At 35.6% G+C, this 19,313-nt stretch overlaps 1 protein-coding gene and 1 long non-coding RNA gene across 6 annotated transcripts in view; one reads left to right on the forward strand and one right to left on the reverse strand.

Moving 5' to 3' along the window:
• The window catches only part of TOX3 (TOX high mobility group box family member 3), a 244,161-nt gene that overhangs the window by 68,226 nt on the left and 156,622 nt on the right, over nt 1-19,313 (forward strand). The gene's annotated exons all lie outside the window — the stretch shown is intronic.
• LOC135279191 (uncharacterized) overlaps nt 1-19,313 on the reverse strand; it is an 84,690-nt gene that overhangs the window by 13,145 nt on the left and 52,232 nt on the right. The window lies entirely within an intron of this gene.

The following is a 19,313-nucleotide window of genomic DNA, read 5'->3' on the forward strand; positions in this document are numbered from 1 at the left end:
GTGAAATTACATTACCTTACAACTGACACTTCTAGGATTAATTTTACAATTTGTGATTTTAATTTCTGTGAAAATGTATTTAAAATTATCTCTTGTCAGATTCTCAAATTAAATATAATGAAAGTTGATAATATTCTAATAATATTAAGTGGGTTTTGGTAGTTACTAAGGCTGGTATGAAAAGATTATTCAGGCTAGGAAAATAGTACATATTATGTACTTAATAGTACATATTAAGAAAATCCCACAATTCAACAATCCCACATTACAACAAAAAATGGTATAATGTCTCATAGATCTGGTCAGTAAACACTTGTGCCATGTAATAATTCTGAAGATTTTGCATATATTGAGAATATGCTTGAATGACTGAGGGTGAATCTATTTTTCTCTGAAGCTTGTAAGAATCTTTAATTTCAAAGAAGATTTTGATCAGACCTGGGTAAAACAGCCAAGACTATTTTGAAAAGAAGGCAGTGTAAGATGAGAGAAGGAGTCATAGCCTGGCACATGGTGCAGCCCTTGTGAAATAGTGTATGATTTAAGGGATGTGCTCTGGCAAGGTGTGCTCTCTATGTTATAAACAATTCCTTGCAGTTTCAAAAACTCATTAATAAGTCCTTAATTGTGGAGATCTGTGTTATTAATATGGGCTTGGGCAAGCATGCAGTAGGAGTTGATGTTAATAATTATAACAACTCAATTTTTTCTTTGGGTAACTGATGCTGACTAACATCTAGTGGTCACTCATATAGCATGATGTGAAATTACTTTTGCTACAGCAGTGCAGCTGCATGACACTCAGCACTTCTGACCATCACTTGATAAAGCCATTCTGGTAAGGCTGGTGGTCATGATGCTTCCTTCTTCTCTCTGAATTTTGTGTAATCAGGAAATAGATTAGTTGAGGAAAATAAATTTTTAAAATAATTTTTGACTTGGTGTATTCCATACACTCCAAGAGGTTGTATTCCCTTGCTTATATTCTATATATTCTGTATATTTCAAGAAGATTTTCATTCTCTAGGGTCTTTTTTCAAATTTTCTAGAATTTCTGTAATTGCTCTCTTATTATCTTCACTCCTCAAATATTTGTTTTATACTAAGGGGACAAGAACTACAGCTGCATTCCAAATGTGGCTTCAAGTCCCCTATGCAGTATTAGAATGCTTTAATCCAAGTCTTAATCTTGTTTTCTGTATCTACCCGAGAATCTCTGGTTTTATTAATTTAAATACAGTTAATCCTTGTGTTGATGGTTTTACAGTTCTTTCCAGTAATAGGACCATATTCAAGTTCTGTTCAATGTTTTGTGGCATATGGCCATGGAGAGAGAACTAATTTTTATTAATTTTTTTGTCATTTCATAACCTTACCTTTCTTTACAATGTATTGCAGATGCCAGTGAAACGACTAACAGTATCAGCCTGTGATCCTGGTCTATTTGTCATTCAGAATTTTATTGCCTTTCTCCTTTTGTCTTTACAAGCTCTATTCCCTGGTTTTGTTTCATCAGCAAATTTCTTCACCTTCATGCATATTTCATCTCCTAGGTCAGTGATATATAAAATGAACAATAATGGGCATAACACTGATTCTTGTGGCATTCCACTAATCCCTCTCTCCCAAACTGCTCTGTCTCATAAACAGCTTCTGTCTGTGACATTTAAGCCAGTTCCCTATCCACATGTGTGGCTCACCCCAATACCCTACTTAATGACTTCGGACCGAATGCTCTTTTCAATTGTGTGGTGCAGAGGGAAATAAAAGACTGAAAGAAGGACAAGAAGGGAATGGAGGTGGAAGCAGAGACTTGGTGATGTTTCTAAAATCCATGCAGCTTCAAGTTTTTCTACTGTCTCTCCTCAATCAAAATCTAGAGGTTTTTTTCAGGTGGTTCTTCCTTTTTTTGTTTTTACTCCTGAATGTAAACTTTTAGCTTGTTGACTTGAGATTACAATTTAATTATCTGTTTAGATATATTACTTTGGTGTCATGGTTTTTATTACAATTTCACTTGTACTTTTTAAACCATCTGTCCTGAAAGCACATTAATCCTCATTAACAAGGCAAGAAAAGACCTGTCAGATTTCTTGGAATTTATGTTGAAAAGGGGACAACATACAATAAAAATGTTTCTCATGTTACAACCATCTACAGTCTAATCAAAGAATATTTTTATACCAGATCCTTAGAAAAGTTTTTTTCTATCCTCATAGCTTAATTTATTGGGTATATTTGAGATTACACTTTTTCAAAATTCTTCCATTTTTCATCTGGTTGTCTTAAGACTGCTGGGCATCTTGTAATCTATAAGTTTGACAGTTCCTTTCTGAAGCTTATTTTTAGACAATGATTAAAGAATTAACTTCAGATTATTAGTAATGTATGAGTACTATTTTAATAAATTGGTCTTTTCTTTCCTATGATGGACCTGTGGTAGCTCCATCTCCTAAGCTGACCTCTTAGTTTTCATGTACAGTAACCAGTGGTACTTTGTTCTTAGTATTTATACTGTTGGCTTCTTCATTTCTGAACTCTGTTTTCTTATCTATATTTGTCTTTCAACTTAGTATGTGCGCCCTCTTTTTCTTTTCCTTAGGATTCAAGCTTTATATCTCATAAGTGTTGCCTTTTCCTTTTATAGTTTGTTTTGTTGTTTACTCTGGATATTTTGATCACTAGCACATTTTTTACTAGAGAATGTGTGTTCTTCTTGGAGAACTTTTTTATCCATATTGTGCCCTTTGTTCAGAACTATATTTGAGTATAATTTACCCAGCCCTGTTTGTGTTCTTTCACACTTTGTTCTTCTGAAACTTAATTAGATTTTATCTCACTGAAGCACGGTTGAATTCATACTGTTTAGGTCCTTACTATACACAGCTTATTTCCAAACTCTCCTTATTAAATGCAGTCAATTCAAATAGTTCATGGCCAAAATCTGATCACATTTGTTCTCATGCCCTTCAATATAATTCAAACATTCCCAAGAGAATGAGAAGAAAATATTGAAACAGGTTTCTCTTTTTTCTGATTGCTGCACTAAATGGGTCATTGAGGAAAAAAAGAATGTGGTGAAAACACTTCTATTTTTGCCTTGTGTCTTCTCAAGCCATGGATTAATGTATATGTCCTGTAGTTCTCTTAAGCATGGTGAGTCAGTCTTTAGAGGAACTTGGGAAGAAACTGGTCAGAGTGTGAAACTGGAACTTAGCAGATGAGTTCTGAATATTTTAAGTCATAACTGTGGGCATTTTTCACATGTCTACTAAATAATGACCTCTCTTCATTGCTTAACTGCAGGATTAGAATTACACACTAATTACATTAGTGTGTAATTAAGTTCGTTGTTCTTGGGTGTTGAAGAGTCACAATGAACAGTTTAAGGGAAACTGAATTTTGAGCAGTAACATTGCTGGGGGTCATTCAGTTCTGTGCCAGTACCAAAGCTGACAAAGGGACTGGGAAAGGAGCTAATGATCCTAAGGCAGGAAGACTTATTTTAACATCTCGGAGATCAGTTTGGTTTTAAGGTTTAAGGGTGTTGTGGGTATGGTGAGGTGTAAGGCAGTCCCTAATGATGAGCTTGGGTGACATCCTGCTAGGAACAGGGATCAACCCACCTTCCCACTCTGTGCTGCTTCAAAAGCATGCAGCAGGAATAGGAACAGGAGCAGGGCCTGGCTGGTGTGAGCCATACCCACAGTTTGTGAGATTCTTGTACTCTGAGCTCCCTGGTTCATTGCCAAGCTTCTGATCACTGTGCAGCCTCCCTCATGCAGGCTATATTCGTATTATCCACTCACTTCTTTGTCTATTCTGAGCATATGATATTCTAGTTTGGTTTACTTTTAACAAAAATCAGGAAAAGATTCCTAATAGACCTGAATTTCCAGACAGAAAAAATCCTCTTCTATTTTGCTTCTGTCACTGGTCCATTTTCTCCCTGGGGCAGTTATCTAGCACTTTGAGAATCTAAAAAAAATTGTAACTTTAAATAATTTCTCCCTTTAGAAGCCACCCTCAAATTGTATAAAGGAGAAAAGTAGTATCAGCACACTGTGTTTAAAATCCTCTTAGAGAGACAGCCCCTTCCCTTTCCTAGACTGTATAGCACAGCTTAACACTAGGGGAGAGAAAAAGCTTCTTTCCTTGACAGAATTTTTCCATTTTTCTTGTGCCTATACCAAAATATTCTTATTTTCTCCCTTTCACACCCTCCTTTTCAGGACCTTTTCTGCAGGCTGAGCACATCAGCTAAAAAGGCATTCCTTGGTGGAATAATCAACTTTGTTTTAGTTAAAACTTCCTCAGTGCTTGTGAAAGTTACTGGGATTATGGTACCAGAGGAAAGTGAATAATTTTGATGAGTAATGACTTTATGTGAGAAGGCTGTGGTTGCTGGTCTTTAGTTCTGTTCCAAACAAAAAAATCCAAGCTGAACGTACAGTGTGTGTTACTGGTAATTGAGAGAAGATAGTTTATTGTGAGTCAGCCAGTTTATAAAAATAACCAGTGTGCTCTCCATCAAATATTTTCTGAGGGGAATTAAAGTCAACCTTCAAGAAACTGGTTGGAAAAATGTAAGCTGTGCTTCAGGAGTTATTATTTCAGTGTTCCGTGGTGGCAGTTTAATGGTAAATCAGTGGGCAAAAGTACATGGAGGCATCCGAAGACACAGCTTATTTTGTTGTAGGTGGGAAGGATATTGACTGTATTCTACAGCTTGAATATATCTATCCACATGGACAGCATAAATATTACAGCTAGAGTGGCTGAAAATTTTTGAATATAAAGTGTAGGCAAGGAATTTTTTATTGGCTTTTCACCAGTTTTCTGTAAGAGAGAAATATTCTGTCTGCCAGTTCATTTTAATGAGATTTTGCTGCAATTGCAAAAGAAATATCCCTGTATTGCAAAAATCTGATTTATGTGTGACAGTGGAGTGTAAGAGTTGCAGGTCAAACAGTAAATATTCTACCTGCAGCTAGGATGGTATTGTGTTTATGGAGTTATCTTTTTATTTATCTGTTTGATATGATCTCCATACTATGTTTCCTGAGCTTTGGGTTTAATTTCTGATATTAATGTAGACTTTTAGGGTGGCTTGAGTTAAAAATCTCTTTCAGTTTGAGTATCACAGTTTCACAATTTGGAGCCTTTGCCTACGTTAGAGGGTATCAGGATTGAGGATTCATGTCTGTCAGTGTTACAGGAGCAACATGTAACAGAAAATACCAAAATTACTCAGAGTGATCTCTGGAAACATTAACAGGATAAAAAACAATGACAGCAGTTATTGTCATTTAAATTTTATTCTAAATATGTTTTAAAACTAAAAAGAAACTGCCTTGAACAAAGAAATAACATCATATGGTGGTTGGTGGATGTTTCTGTGAATGCTGATAGAATTTGAATTGTCTCCTGCTGCCACTGGGAAGTTCTAAATCGGAAACTGTTTGTGATGGCAGGAGCCATAAATAAGCTTTCCTTGTGTTTGTAATGCAGTCAGAAAATAGCAACATACTAAAATGCCAAGGCTGAATTTTGGAGTGGTAAAATTTTGGCAAAGTTTTCTTTAAACTTCAAAAGTTCTGATACCATGAGATACATTTTAGTTTGTACTTTTCTGATGGTATCAGATTTCTTACCTTGATTTGGTATCAAAAGGATGTTGTGCTTTAGACAGCAGCTGTATCCAAGCACATTGCTGTGTGCCCAAATTCAAAGGAAAGATGAGGGCTTCTGGGGGGTGAAAAACCCACCTCCCCAAAACAAACAAACCAAAACTCATCACAGTTCTTTCTGCCCCTGCTACAGAAATTTCACTTGGCTTTTAGATCTTTGTAACTAGACCTCAATCATAGTTTAGCAACATAGGTACATACTTTATAGCCTCAGTAGGAAATGGAGGGAAAGGAGAAATTGAAATTTCTTTGGGAAGTGTGGAGAAGGACAGGAACCAGTGCATAGAAGGGATAAGTGATAGTTATGGCCATATTACAGGGGTTTGGAGATCTACTACAGCTCATCAACTACTATCTTCATACTTCTTGAGTTTAGTTTAGTTACAGTACTGAAATGGTTGTATTTGTTTCTATTTGCAATGCAAGCACAATTAAATACTGGTGCAAGGAGCTGGTGGAAAGCACATCCCATCATTTTTAATGCATATTAAATATACAGTTCTGAAAACTATTTGCAGTTCAAAACAGTTCCTTAAACAAAAACTAGTGTCATAATTTTCCTTATCAGTCTCTAATTTCAGCAGAAATGTTTGCTACCATTTTTTGACCTTTGATTAGCATCTCTTATTATGTAAATTAAGAAAGGCCATGTAAAATGTTGGCTCTGCTATGCATTTACATAATGATTTGCTTTTGTAAAACGGGCAGTTAAAACTACATCAGAATTTCTTTTGTCTAATGCCTGTGCCTTTATTTAAAGTTTAAAGGTAAGAAGAGTTGAGTGATTTGTTCTTATAAAATTTCTCTTTAAACACTATGTCTCTAATTTTCAGAAAAGTAGAATAGGCAGATTTTTAAACATCTCTTCTGAAAATAAAGCTAGCAGGATTCTCATTATAAAAAAACCCAGAAGAGAATATATAGAAGGCACACAGAATCCACACTGACAGTTACTGTGGTACAGGCCAAGATTAATTCTTTTTCCAGTTGGTGGAAACAAATTTTTGATGAATGAATGCCTGCAGCAGACATGTCAATAAAGGAAAAAACTGTATGAGCTGGTTTTTTTTTGTTGTTGTTGTGTTGTGGTTTTTTTGGGGTTTTTTTTGGTGGTTTTTTTTTTTTTTTTTTTTTTTTTTTTGGTTTTGTTTTTTTTTTTAAATGTGAAAGGTATCCTCTCTGGAATTTCTAAGGGAATTCTTTACTAAAGGTGTTTTGTGTGCAGAGAGATTACATGGCAGAAATGCAAAATGAAGTACAAAATAAGGCAAATAATGGTGAATATCCTACATGTAGGAAAAAAATATATAATGCACGATACTTTAAATCTCATTAAAAAGAGAAGCATATGTAACTTCCTAGCAACCAAACCTCCAGAGTCTCTCTGGAAAGATGTTCCTTCTCTAAGGGCTCCCTTGTATAAGTGCTTTAATAAATGAAGCACATACGGAAAGTATATCAGTGTTCCCTGTGTGCAGAATATTTCAGTGTTCTCAAATGCCTCATATACGATTGTATAACTTCCTAATCTGATATAATCAACACAAAACTCTATGTTAAATTAATGTTCAAGATCTAATTTCAGGCAACAAGAGCCATGACAACTACACATAAAGCTGGTACTCCATCCTTAATTTCCCTTTTGCTTTGCACTAAAAGCAGTGTCCCAATACGGCCTTAGAGAGCTCAGCACTGATTGAGATGCCATCTCCTGGCTGAGCTATAAAACCAAGTTGCAGAATTATTGTGGCTATTCAAGATGCTGTAGTGACTGTTTCCTGGCCCTAATCCAGCCCTGGTAATTATGGTTAGATTTTGTAATTTCTCTTTCCACTTTCATCTCAATAGGGTGTTCTCCTGGCCGCCTGTCCCGCGCTGCTGAGCGGCGTTAATGCGGCTCTTAAACAGCTGCTGTGCTTCTCACTGCAAGTGCCTGCAGTTCGGTGGTAGGTAAATGACTCTCTCCCTCAGTGCCTGGAGAATTAGCAGGATAAAGGACACTTACTGTTTTTGTTTTACCACTCAGTGCCTATGTTTTATTGGGGTCCTGTCTGGTAGGTATTTCTCTGTGACAAGCATTGGTGTTTCAAGGCCCAAAAACAACAAGGCAAATCAAAGAAGAAATAAGTTGCCTGATGTTTAATGTCCCAAATGTTGAGAATTTTATTTAAGGCTATATATTGGTCTGTCATTTTTTAAATAATTGTATGTGCCATTGAAATCAATGGAACATAAAGTATAACTCAGTGTATAGCTGTAATTCGTACTGTAAAAATAATGGGGTTTTATTCATTGTCTGCATCCATTTTACCTACTAGGTTTGTAAATTACCCATATGAAAAAAATTGCATGTTTGGAATGAAGGATAGTGTTTGTTTTGGTTTTTTTAAAGGCAAATATTTATTTTAAATGGTTAAAGAAAAGCGTTGAAAAAAACTGAAACTGAACAGATAGCTTTTATGATATATTTAAGTTATATATAATAACCTCTGAGGCCAATACAATGAGCAAAATAATCATAAATGAATTCATAGCATGGGGCATTTCTGCTGAAATGCTAATGGCTGTTCAAGTCATGATACAATATTGGTGGAATGGAGAAAATTCTCACATTCATAAACATGTGAGATTTTACTGGCATTCTGTTTGCTCCCTTAGACATCACAGAGTGTCAGTGCTGCTGCATTGGATACTTCTGTTGACATCTTACCAGGCTCATGGGTCCTTTAAATATGATATGAGGGCAATGGGACTATTAAGATTTTGTCAGCACATGTTATTGTCTCTGCAGATACAGTAATAGCTCTTTGAAAACTACATATTCGGTGTGTGAAGATCCTTTCTGAAGATAAATGACTTAGGTTTTTGTTATAATAGCAAAAGTAACCTATATAACAGGAAGCTGGCATTTAAATTGTCAAATCTAGGTTCTTGTAATTATAAACCTGAAAACTTGTTTTATCTGTTGTTGTCAATATAAAGGAACAGTTTAGTTGATGAATGCTTTTTTCTTTAAGGCAATTAATTCATACTAGCAGCAAATATGTTGCATCATTCTTCACTCTGATATGTGTTAAAATGGCTAAAGAAACAGCTCCTAGGAATGCAGCTTTTGTTGGGATGATGACTAACCTTTATCATTGTAATTCATTCAGACCAGAGCATGATGTTTGCTTTTTTTAAAACCTGCTTGCTACAAGTAGCTATTCTTTAACAACTAGCATTCGGCTGGTTTTGTCTCATGAGTGCAGACAGTGAATTTTTGTTTCATCAGTTTCTATCCTTAGCCTAAATTTTGGCAGGTCTTTGTTGTAAGTGTGTGTCTCGCATATTTATCTCACTCTTTCACTGAAGGCATTTAAAATTTTGGCTTGGCTTATGGATGTTTGCTCTTGGTGTTAGTGTAATGTCCATACATCTAATTGATAAGTTATAATGCATTTTTTTGTAGCTTTAACCAGTCATTTAAAATAAATAAGATCATAATGATCAGTTTCCATTTACCCATTTATTAAATAACAATGTTCACACTGAGCAGTTTGATTTTGTGTTACAATAAGGCAGTCTCTACATGATGACAGATGGTGTTTCATTTTGCCGACACTGTGCTAAAGTGCTGTGAGTTGTGATGTGTTTGATTTTATTAGAGATCAGATTTAACACATGCATTCTACATAACTGCAATAGCATTCCCATTTCTCATCTGTAGGAGAAAATGAAACTGTGATGAAATGTAATATACTCACCCTCAGGCAGAACTAGTGGGATTGGGAATTGCAACATAATAAATCTAATGGATATTGCACTACAGGACACTAGAAATTTACTGTTATTATGTTCAGGGAAGGAACTTGGTTTTGTAAAACTCGCTTTTATTTCACTGGCATCAGTGCAATTTCACATTATTTAACCATTATATCCCAACAGTTTGCTGCGTTGAAAAAGTAACCTAAGCCCAGAGGAACAGAGGAGTAAAAGAACTCGAAAGGGAAAAGACAAAGTCTGAATAACAAAATGACTGAAATTATTAAATGAAAATTACTGCCTGACAAAATAGTTATAGTTAATAATGGGCTATCATGATACGCATGTTTAAAGTACATTTATAATTTATAACAATAGGCCATTACATATAAATATTAGATATTCATACGCCTTAAAACACTCAATTTATTTCATCGCAACTCTTTTGTACTTGAACACTATTCAAGTTTAACAGGTATCAAGATAATACTTATTTTTGTGACCCTTGTTTATATTTGTATCTCCTGACAGTGAGAAGGTCTGTTTGATCTAGTGTAGCATGTCTGTAAAAAAGGCTTTTCTAGAGCACAAAATAGATTATCTAATCTACTTTAAGAAGCCAGGGATCCTAATTAGAAGGGTCTCAAGGTAATACAGGAAAAAGGAGACGTATTACAATTTAGTCATACACTAACAATTTTGGCATATTGTAAGTGTTTTGAATTAGTCAGTTTCTCATAGCCTTCAACATTTCTGGAACATTCTTGAGTATACCTGTTAGAAGCCTTTAAAAACTTCAAATGTTTTTTTAATGCTGCATTTGCAGAGTGATGCTTCAGCACTATGCAAATAAAGATTGTAGAATCTTTTATTCTACAAGATGGCACTGGTCCTGTTAAATAAGAATGGTCTAAGTGAACTGAATGAAGGTTATAAATTTTTCTTTTCCTAACTTCTAACCCTTAATTTCTTACAAAATGCAGTACATGCATTGCTTTTTTAGGAAAAAAATATTTAATCTCAGAATTCTGATTAAAATACTATCCCCTGTCATAAAAGACTTCACTTGAAGGACTGCAATTAGCTCCCTGAGTCTTGAGGAAAAGCAGCAGAAGAAAGTAATGCCAAGGCTTTTGAGAGTAGCTTTGAAATATCTCAATTCTTATATCAAATAATGTTTAGGCCTTTGGTGAAGTGTTCCTGTTATTTTTTAGTGGTTAGCACTGCTGCTATGACCACATGAATTTAAGGTGTCAATGAAAACTGAATTTTTTGGGTCTTATAGCTTAGAGTTTGTAGTGGGGAACATTGATCAGCCCTTTTGTAGAAAAGATAACAAATCACATCAGGTTTAAAATAAATAAATACCACACACAGCAGACTAGACAGAACTAACAAGCTGGGAAGGAGAAATGCTCTGGGAGTGCTTGAGCTAACCTGGAAGTTGCAGTGCCCACTGAGGCAGCTGCTGCCTCTTGGGTCACAGGATGATCCTGCTGTGTGTTGTGCCAGTGCTCTGGGTACACCTATGGATTTACCAGAGGACAGCCAGTGGGAGGATGTCTGATTTCAGGGGCTTCTATACAGCACAGAATAATTAGCTTCCACATCTTAGTGAAGTGGAGGTAATTTCTTCAAATGGAGATGCATTGTGCTCTAACCCCAGGCAGCAGCCAAGCCCCAGGCAGCCACTCCTTCCTTCCCCCACCAGCGGGACAGGGGAAAGAATTTGAGGGGTAAAAGCTGGAAAACTTGTGGGTTGAGATAAGGACAGTTTCATAGGGAAAGCAAAAGCCATCCACACAAGCAAAGCAAAACAAGACAATGAATGAAATCATCCCTTCCCATGGGCAGGCAGCTGTTCAGCCATCTCCAGGAGATGGTTTGTCTTCTTGAGAAGACAAACATCATCACCTCAAATATCTTCTCTTTCTCCTCTTTCCTTCTACTGAGGAGGAAATATACTGAGTATGATGTCACATGGTCTGGAATATCCCTTTGGTCAGTTGGGGTCACCTGTCCTGGCTGGACAAGGAGCAGCAAAGGCCTTGGCTCCTTGTAAGCCCTGCTCAGCAATAACAAAAACATCTCTGTCTTCTCATCCTGAGAATACAGCCCTATACCAGGAAGTGGGAAAAAAATTAAAAAAAAAATATTGCTCTACCTCAGCAAAACCAGCAAAAGAAAGGAGAAGGAGATGGTGCTTGACCCAAAGCACAGCTGAAGGCTCTGATCACCAGTGGTTACCAACCATTGCTCTCAAGTTGTATGGGAGGCCAGAGAAAAGCCAGCATGATCAATGATAAAAACTTGGTACCTCAAACTTAAAAATACATATATTCTTGGGTTTATTTTTTTCTCAGAAGAGATGCAAATATGACTAAGTATACCTTTTTTAGAAACCTGATGATGAAGTACAGAAAGGACACTTTTTAAAATTCAACAGTGACATCTGGTTGGTGACAGGATGTTTTGTAAACTTCTTGTACAGTGTTGTCCCCATATTCCTTTATGGCTCCTAGATTCTATAGTGTTCAAGATGCTTTAAATTCTATAGGGTAATTTTTATGTCCTTTGCAACATGTTAGGCTTCTATTATTCTGTCACTTTACATTATTCCTTTCAAGGAAAAATACTTAGCCTAAGACAACTTCATAGTTTGACAATTAAAGATAAAAGCTGTTTGCAGTTTAAGTGCTATTTACCATTGTTATGAAATTGTCTGCCAAAGTATTCTTGAAATTATAGATATATAGCTCACACAGATATATGTATATATGTTTGTGAATATATAAAAAATTATCCCAAATGTAAACTACACTGGAAAATACCCCCAAAATTTTTACTATTTGTAAACAATGAGTGCAGGCAATATGCTCCTAAAGGGAGTCTATAGCTCTATGGGGTTTTGTTGATGTTATACTTCTGCTACGAAGAAAAGTAATGAAGAAGTTGTAAAAAAGCCATGTGTGAAAGAGGATTGATCTACTATATGGAATAATCTCTTAACAGCTGTTTTGGGGGTGTTTTTTTTACCTTTTCTAACCATAGTATGGGAATCTTTCTTTCAGTAACACTGCTTTGGTTGTGCTGGAAACAGTGACAGTAAATCGCATATATATATATAAATTAATCATTATTCCTACAAAATACTCATTTTCTCTGTCAGGTCATTGTAAACATAGTCTGTGATATTTTCTGTTGAGAGGAGCTCAATTATAATGTTAGGGTTTTTTTTGACCAGCAGTTAAGTACATTAGGTGCTCATCCCAGAATGCTGGCTAAAAATACTGCATTGTTAGCTGCTGCTGAAATGAAGGTAATCAAATCTGGGCAATGTCAAGAAAAGGAAGCTAGAACCATGCTCAAATCTTAAAACCATCCCCTTTTATAGGTGATAATCTTGGTGTGTCAATTGATTTAAATATGAGAGTTAAAATATATGAGAAAAAAAAATTGCTTCAGTCAGTTTCAAAATCCAATTGCAGCTCAGGTTCTTTCTGAGCTTTTAGTTATTGCCAGGCAACTGACAATGCAGCTCTCCTGCTGTAAATCCCATGGGGAGACAGGCAAGGCTGGTAGAGGTTACTGTTTGTTTCTGTGCCCTTTAGTCTTGGGTACTGAGCCTGACTTGTACCTGTTCCTCTGCTGGGCAGTGTTTGGTGGGGGTCTCAGTCCCAGGAGTCCTGGGGTCTGAGAACGCATGAGTGCTTTACCTTGTTTAGGTTTTTCTCATTTTATGGTGGCAAGTCCACAGCCCAGAGAGCATCCTACCAGCTCCTATTCCATCTCTTCTGTGTGATTCTGCTCACAGTTCCTTTATGTGTTGGTTTTATCGTGGCTGATACAAGTCATGCTGTCATCGCAGAATCACAAGGAGTTTAAGAACTTTTCTTTCACACCATGTGGGGAAAATCACACAACTGAAAAGGGGAAAGTGTATGAAGCTTGATGAGTTTCATAGGGATCTGTAGTTCTAGCTTCCCCATAAAGCAGTGCATGATAGTGGAATTTAAGGACAAAATCCTGTTGTGCCACTATTACAGCAATGTGGGTATTGGTCTTAAACTTTAAGAAGGAGGCTTGCAAAGAAACATTTTTGGGTGAAAGCTGTAAGGGCCTTGATCCTAAACTTTGTAATCATTTTTAATATACTTGAATTCTAATATGTAAGGTGACTAGCGATTTCATTCACTTATGCTGGGTATTTAACTCCTTCCTCCCCCACCTGCCCTTAGATCTGGAGGAACTGAAATGTTATCAGATTAATAAGGTCTCTGGTTGAAAAAGCAGGATATGGTTTGAAGTACCTTTTGATTTCAGCAGGATCTATCATTTCAAACACCTGTTTTAAGTTATGGTACTCATAATGGTACCTCCTTATTCTTTCTGACATTGATTGGCTTCCATGACCTGAAATAAGTATCTCTGTGAGGATGCTGGTTTAGATCTTCCATGTATCACACTCCTTTTGGTTTCCTCAACTATGTTACAGAAAGTAAATTATTAAAAAAAAAAAAGGAGATATTCAGTGGAACATTATCTTTTGAATCAAAGATCAGTATATTCTATATTATATGCAATGGTTATATTTTTTATCTTCAATAACCTATGTTAAACTTTTTTGTCTGTTCTTAGACAAAAAAAAAAATAAAAATCCAGCATACACTTCACTGCTGGAGCTTGTTCTTTAATTTAATTAAACTTTATTGTTGCATTTCCTGCCCTCCATCCTCTTTCTCATTCAATATACTTCCCATTATCCCTTTCATTGAAATTACTTCCTTCTTTTGTCAGAAACTCTCCCAACACTTTTTCAAAGGTGGAAAAAGAAAGGGGTTTTATCAGCAGTTTTAAAATGTTTTTTTGTGTTGTATTCACTGTATTGAGAGTCACAGCAGTGACTGAAACCCAAAAAGCCCAGTAATGGTTATTATTGCCTGTACAGAACTGAGACTTGACAGGGAATCTGGGCAATGCCCTCACAATACCGAGCACTGATACTTTATTCCTTTTGTGTTTTGTACAGATCTCATCTCTACCACTGCATACAAAAGACAGCCTCTGAAAAGGTGTCCTATTTATGAAGAAATAGATAGCCTCTACTTGAGAGGAATTTTTTTCTTTCCTTTTTTTCAACTTTTAATTGCAGATGAAGTAAAAGCACAGTAAATTGAATTTTATTTGCATGAAATTGCACAGGCATGCTGGTTATGTAGCAGCTAGGGACTCCCTATTAACAGGAACATTTACCATGTTGATTCTTTACCAAGGTATTTGTGGAAAAAATACAAGAGCCCTCCAGTGGTTAAAATAATGCCATAAAACTTGGTGGTCCTTAACCAAAGCCTGCCTAACTCTTGATGAGCTCGTGGTACTTCAGCAGGCTGTGTGCTATGACCTAAGTTTATCATGCTGCTTCTCTTATCTTTCATTATTATCATTTGCTTCCTTATTGTGTTCATCTGCTCTTCTCATGTCTCACTTAGATTGATGTCTTTTCAAGAATAAATGTTATTTTCATTAGATGTGCATTGCCCTTGCTCCAGCAGGGCTTCAATTCCAGTATGGGGATTATTGTGGCTCTTCTAATGTAAATACCAGAGTTATATCATACCTTGCTTTAGTGTGTTTTATGGTTACTATTGTAACACCAGCATTCCTGTTCTTGAATTAGAATAATGCTTCTTTAGCTGATGTGGATGATGGACAAATACAGATGACCTGTATCAAGTTGCCTGGTTAAAACAGCTGAGTTTTGGCTGAGGATTCCATTAAGACCAGGAATATGCTTCTCAGTATTCTTTTCTAAAAGAAAATAACTATTAGAAATATAACCTACGTATTCCTTTTCTTATGAATGGAGAATAAGACCTGGTATAAAAAATGCCTTAAAATTTCTGAAAAGGCTTTAATTGCAGAAATAAATAATTTACAATGAGAATTCATATCATGACAAGATACAATTTTTTCACTTGTGGATCATTGCCTGTGTAACAGCAATGTTGTGATACACTTTACTTTCATAAAGACTAGTTAAGTGCCTGTATCTAATTTATGATAAAGTGAGAAAGACACTATGCAGGGCTGCTGAAAGTCATTTCATACCAGAAGATACACATATCTTTCCTGCAGGTAAATTAGTTGACTTACAAAAGAGAATACTCAGGCACTTATAACGATATTGTGGAATATTATGAACTTTCTTTACATTTCTTTACCACAGAGAATGGTTGTGTAGCTGTTCTTTGCCTTTTAACTATTTTCCATATGCATTATCCCAAGGAAGACATTTACATTCTGAAAAAAAAAAAAAAAAAAAAAAGCTTCTTTTTCCTCTTATTTCCACTTTGCTACTGAGGACTTTTGTGTCAGTCACTTCTTGCCTGGTTTTTTTTGATAACAACTGTTCACCCAAACCCTTAAATCTTACTCCTGTCAGATATGACCTTTCTTCCCTTCTCTTACTCTCTGTGTGTTCAGGGACACATGATGGTGACTCTGTGTTCCAGCAGTCCCAGTATGGTCAAGTCCAAATCAGTGTCAAAGTGATATTCCTATAAAACCTTTCTGATAGCTTTCATATATCAACACAACTAAAAATAATAATTTATGTCATTTACACCAACTTTTATCTTCCTATTAGCAAAAATGATTTTGCAAAAGCTTACACAAAATAAGAAAATTCTAAAGAATTTAACAAAAATCTTTATATACATTTTACTCTGATAGGTAAAGTGAGAAATCCAGTGCTAGTTGTTAGCAGCACTAATATGCTTCTAGAATGCACAGGAACAATTCCCAGTGATCCAGGCTGCTTTTCACTTACTAAATCATGAGAGTCTGTGTGGGTTACAGAATTATGGATTTAGGGCTTTGGAACAGAATGGAGATCCAGCTAGTTCAGAATTGTGTCAGAGACTAATAGCAGATGTTCCAGAGTAAGACGTAAATCCTAAACCATATTTGATTTCTCAAAAATCCTAATAGCTGCTTCACTAATGTTAAGGCAAAATTTGCAGAACTTAAATGTCATAATCTATTGACATAATACCATGTGACAATACTGCTAACATTTTGCATTAGAATGCAAATTTGATTGTGCTGGGAACATAATTACTTTGGAATATATCTTGGAATTGGAAATTAAAGTCTTGGAGAATGTTAGCAGCAGCATTGTAGTTGACATGAATGAGGAAAGGAATGCAAAGTGATGCTCTTCATCTTAATTTCTACATGGAAGCTTCTGAAACTTTTTCTACCATGCCTGTAATTATCTCTTTGGCTGATTTTTATTTCCTATTCTACACTAATCAGCTGAAGTAATTATTTAAATGGTAACAATTACTGTGGAATACTGTAGCATTCTACTTCAGCTACTTAACTATGGAATCCTGCAAGCTCCAAATGTTCCCTGTGATCCACATGCCAGCCTTGTGTTCAGCATTTTCCACAATCAATTGATGTGTAGTAAGAATTTTGGAATTTTACTAGTAGAAAGTTACATCAATTAATATTTTGGGTCCCCCCTCCCCTGACAACATTATCTGAATTTAAAAAAAAAAAAAAGAAATTCACCTAATTAACTTCAATTTTATTTCATTATATTCAATAAGACCCATGTGCTAAATAGTGGTGGCTGGTTTAGGTTTCTGTTATTTATAGCCTTGTTTCTAAGTGGTCCATGATTTTGTCACGCCAAATGTGTTTAAAAATATTACTGTTGTATTGCATTTAACTTTTGCGTCTGTCCATAAAGTGAAAGTCAGGAGAAAAGCAGGGAATTCCCCTGACTCTCTAACTGCATTTGACTTTAATTTCCCTCTTTCATCTTCTCTTTGTCTTTTCTGTTTAAATTGCAAGCCTTTGGAATGGATTCTCCTACATACTTCATTTGTAATGTGCCCAACACCATTGTCAAATGACCCTTAGTCTTTTCAGTAATAAACAAGATTTATAATAACATGAATTTAAAGATAATCTGGAGACACAAAAGCCCTAATTATGCAAGGGATGGGGGGATTTGTGGAGTGGGCAGTTGGAAATCTTTTCTTTAAAAAAAAACCTATTAAATTTCTATGCAAAGAATTAGAATTCTGTGTGAGTTTCTGGATTTGTTAAGTAAGAAAGAGATGCACACATAGGGATTGTGAATGTGTTATTTATCTGATATCTCTTAGTGATGCCATATCAGTTCAAATGAAAAGACATCTAGGACCTTGAATAAAAGTAAATTCTTTTTGCGGGGTAGCAAAAAGGTTGAACTTTGTCATTGGAATGCAGAGGTTGAGGAAGTTGCTAAATAACCCCTGGATCTTTGGTAGTCTGTGAAAACCAACATTTGTATCTTATGAGCAGCTCACCAACAAAATGCATTGGGGGTGATAATGACATTTATGACATTTTGATCAAATCCACATCTTGTTTGTTGACTTGCTGCTGTATCTTACATTTTGTGTAATTCAAAGACAGCTTTAAGGACCAGGTCTGCCCTGTGCCCCTATGAGGAAGGATGGTTTTAACAATGTTTAAATTAATCTCTCAAGCATTTGAGTGGGGGTTGGTTTTGTAAGAGGTTATATTTGAGTTTTACAGGTGTTAATTCAGAATTCATGAAATGAGTAATTTTCTGCTGTTATTTCATAATGCCCTACATTGTCTCTCTTTGCTTAAAATTTCTTAATGTTAAGGTCAATTTTATTGATTCTTTGGATCTATTATTCTATTGAATTTTTACTAGGCACATACAGAAAGGGTAACTAATCTTAATATCTTGTGTTCACAATTCTGTTTAGCATGAAATCAGTAACTGATATATTAATTATAATAATCTGTTAAATATACTTTACCTACATGTTAATTATAGCAGACCATTCTCATTTATTTTTCTGGGTAGGCTATTAATTCCACCCAGATGGTACTGCTTTTTCAGACTGTAACACTCAGTGTTAACGGAATAAATCATGTTGCCAAGATACAGGAGCAAAAATGTTATCACATCTGAATAGGTTTTAAAATGATATAACCATGAAAGAAACTTGCCTTTTAATCAGGGAAGAAGCTTAGTTAGAGCAGGGTCAGTAACCCAGGCCTGCTTTGTAAGACAGGAAGCATTACTTGGAAGTACAGGAATTGCTATTGCATTCCAGAATATCAAGCACTTTGAAAAAATGCCCTTTTTTTCCTGCCTAAAATAAGCAACCTGAAAGACATGATGTAAAATAATTCTCATTTTACTTGAGAAAATAGTGAGCAATGTTAAAAACCTTCACACTCTTCAGCTTTTGTAGAATTTATTGAGCATTATTAGAATGCCATGTTTATTGTTGGTAAACCCTGTTGAGATGAAAGGAGTCTGCACTGCCTGTAAATAATATGTGAAAATTCTTCACTCCTCACCTTTAATTAAAACAGATATTGGTATCAGCTTCTTCCTTTTCCACCTTCCCTGTTAGTGTGCCCAAAATGCAGTTCTTTGCTGACTACAAGGAGTAGGTCTTTTACTTGGACATGAACCATGCTCTAAGTGACACGTTACTTCTTGAATACCTCATTTTAAAATTCAGTCTCCCCTCCTACATGGATTCATACATGCCTCCACCATGCTTACTTGCACAGTACCTTGTGATTTTGATCTCTTTTCTTTTCGCTCATTGGACATATTCTAGAGATATAGGCTGGATCATATTTGGGTATTTCAAAGCCCATTAACTCATCCAGATGAATTAATCAAGGTAATCCTTTATGAAATAAGATTAATGTCACCTTTATATTCTGTTTTACCTTGTAGAATAAACAGTTTTTGAATGATAGGCACAGTTTTAAATTTAAAAAAACCCTAGGTAACCTAGTTAGGCAGAACACATACTCTTGCCAAGT

This window comes from Passer domesticus, chromosome 12 (genome assembly GCF_036417665.1).
Source record: "Passer domesticus isolate bPasDom1 chromosome 12, bPasDom1.hap1, whole genome shotgun sequence".
Taxonomy (NCBI): Eukaryota; Metazoa; Chordata; class Aves; order Passeriformes; family Passeridae; genus Passer; species Passer domesticus.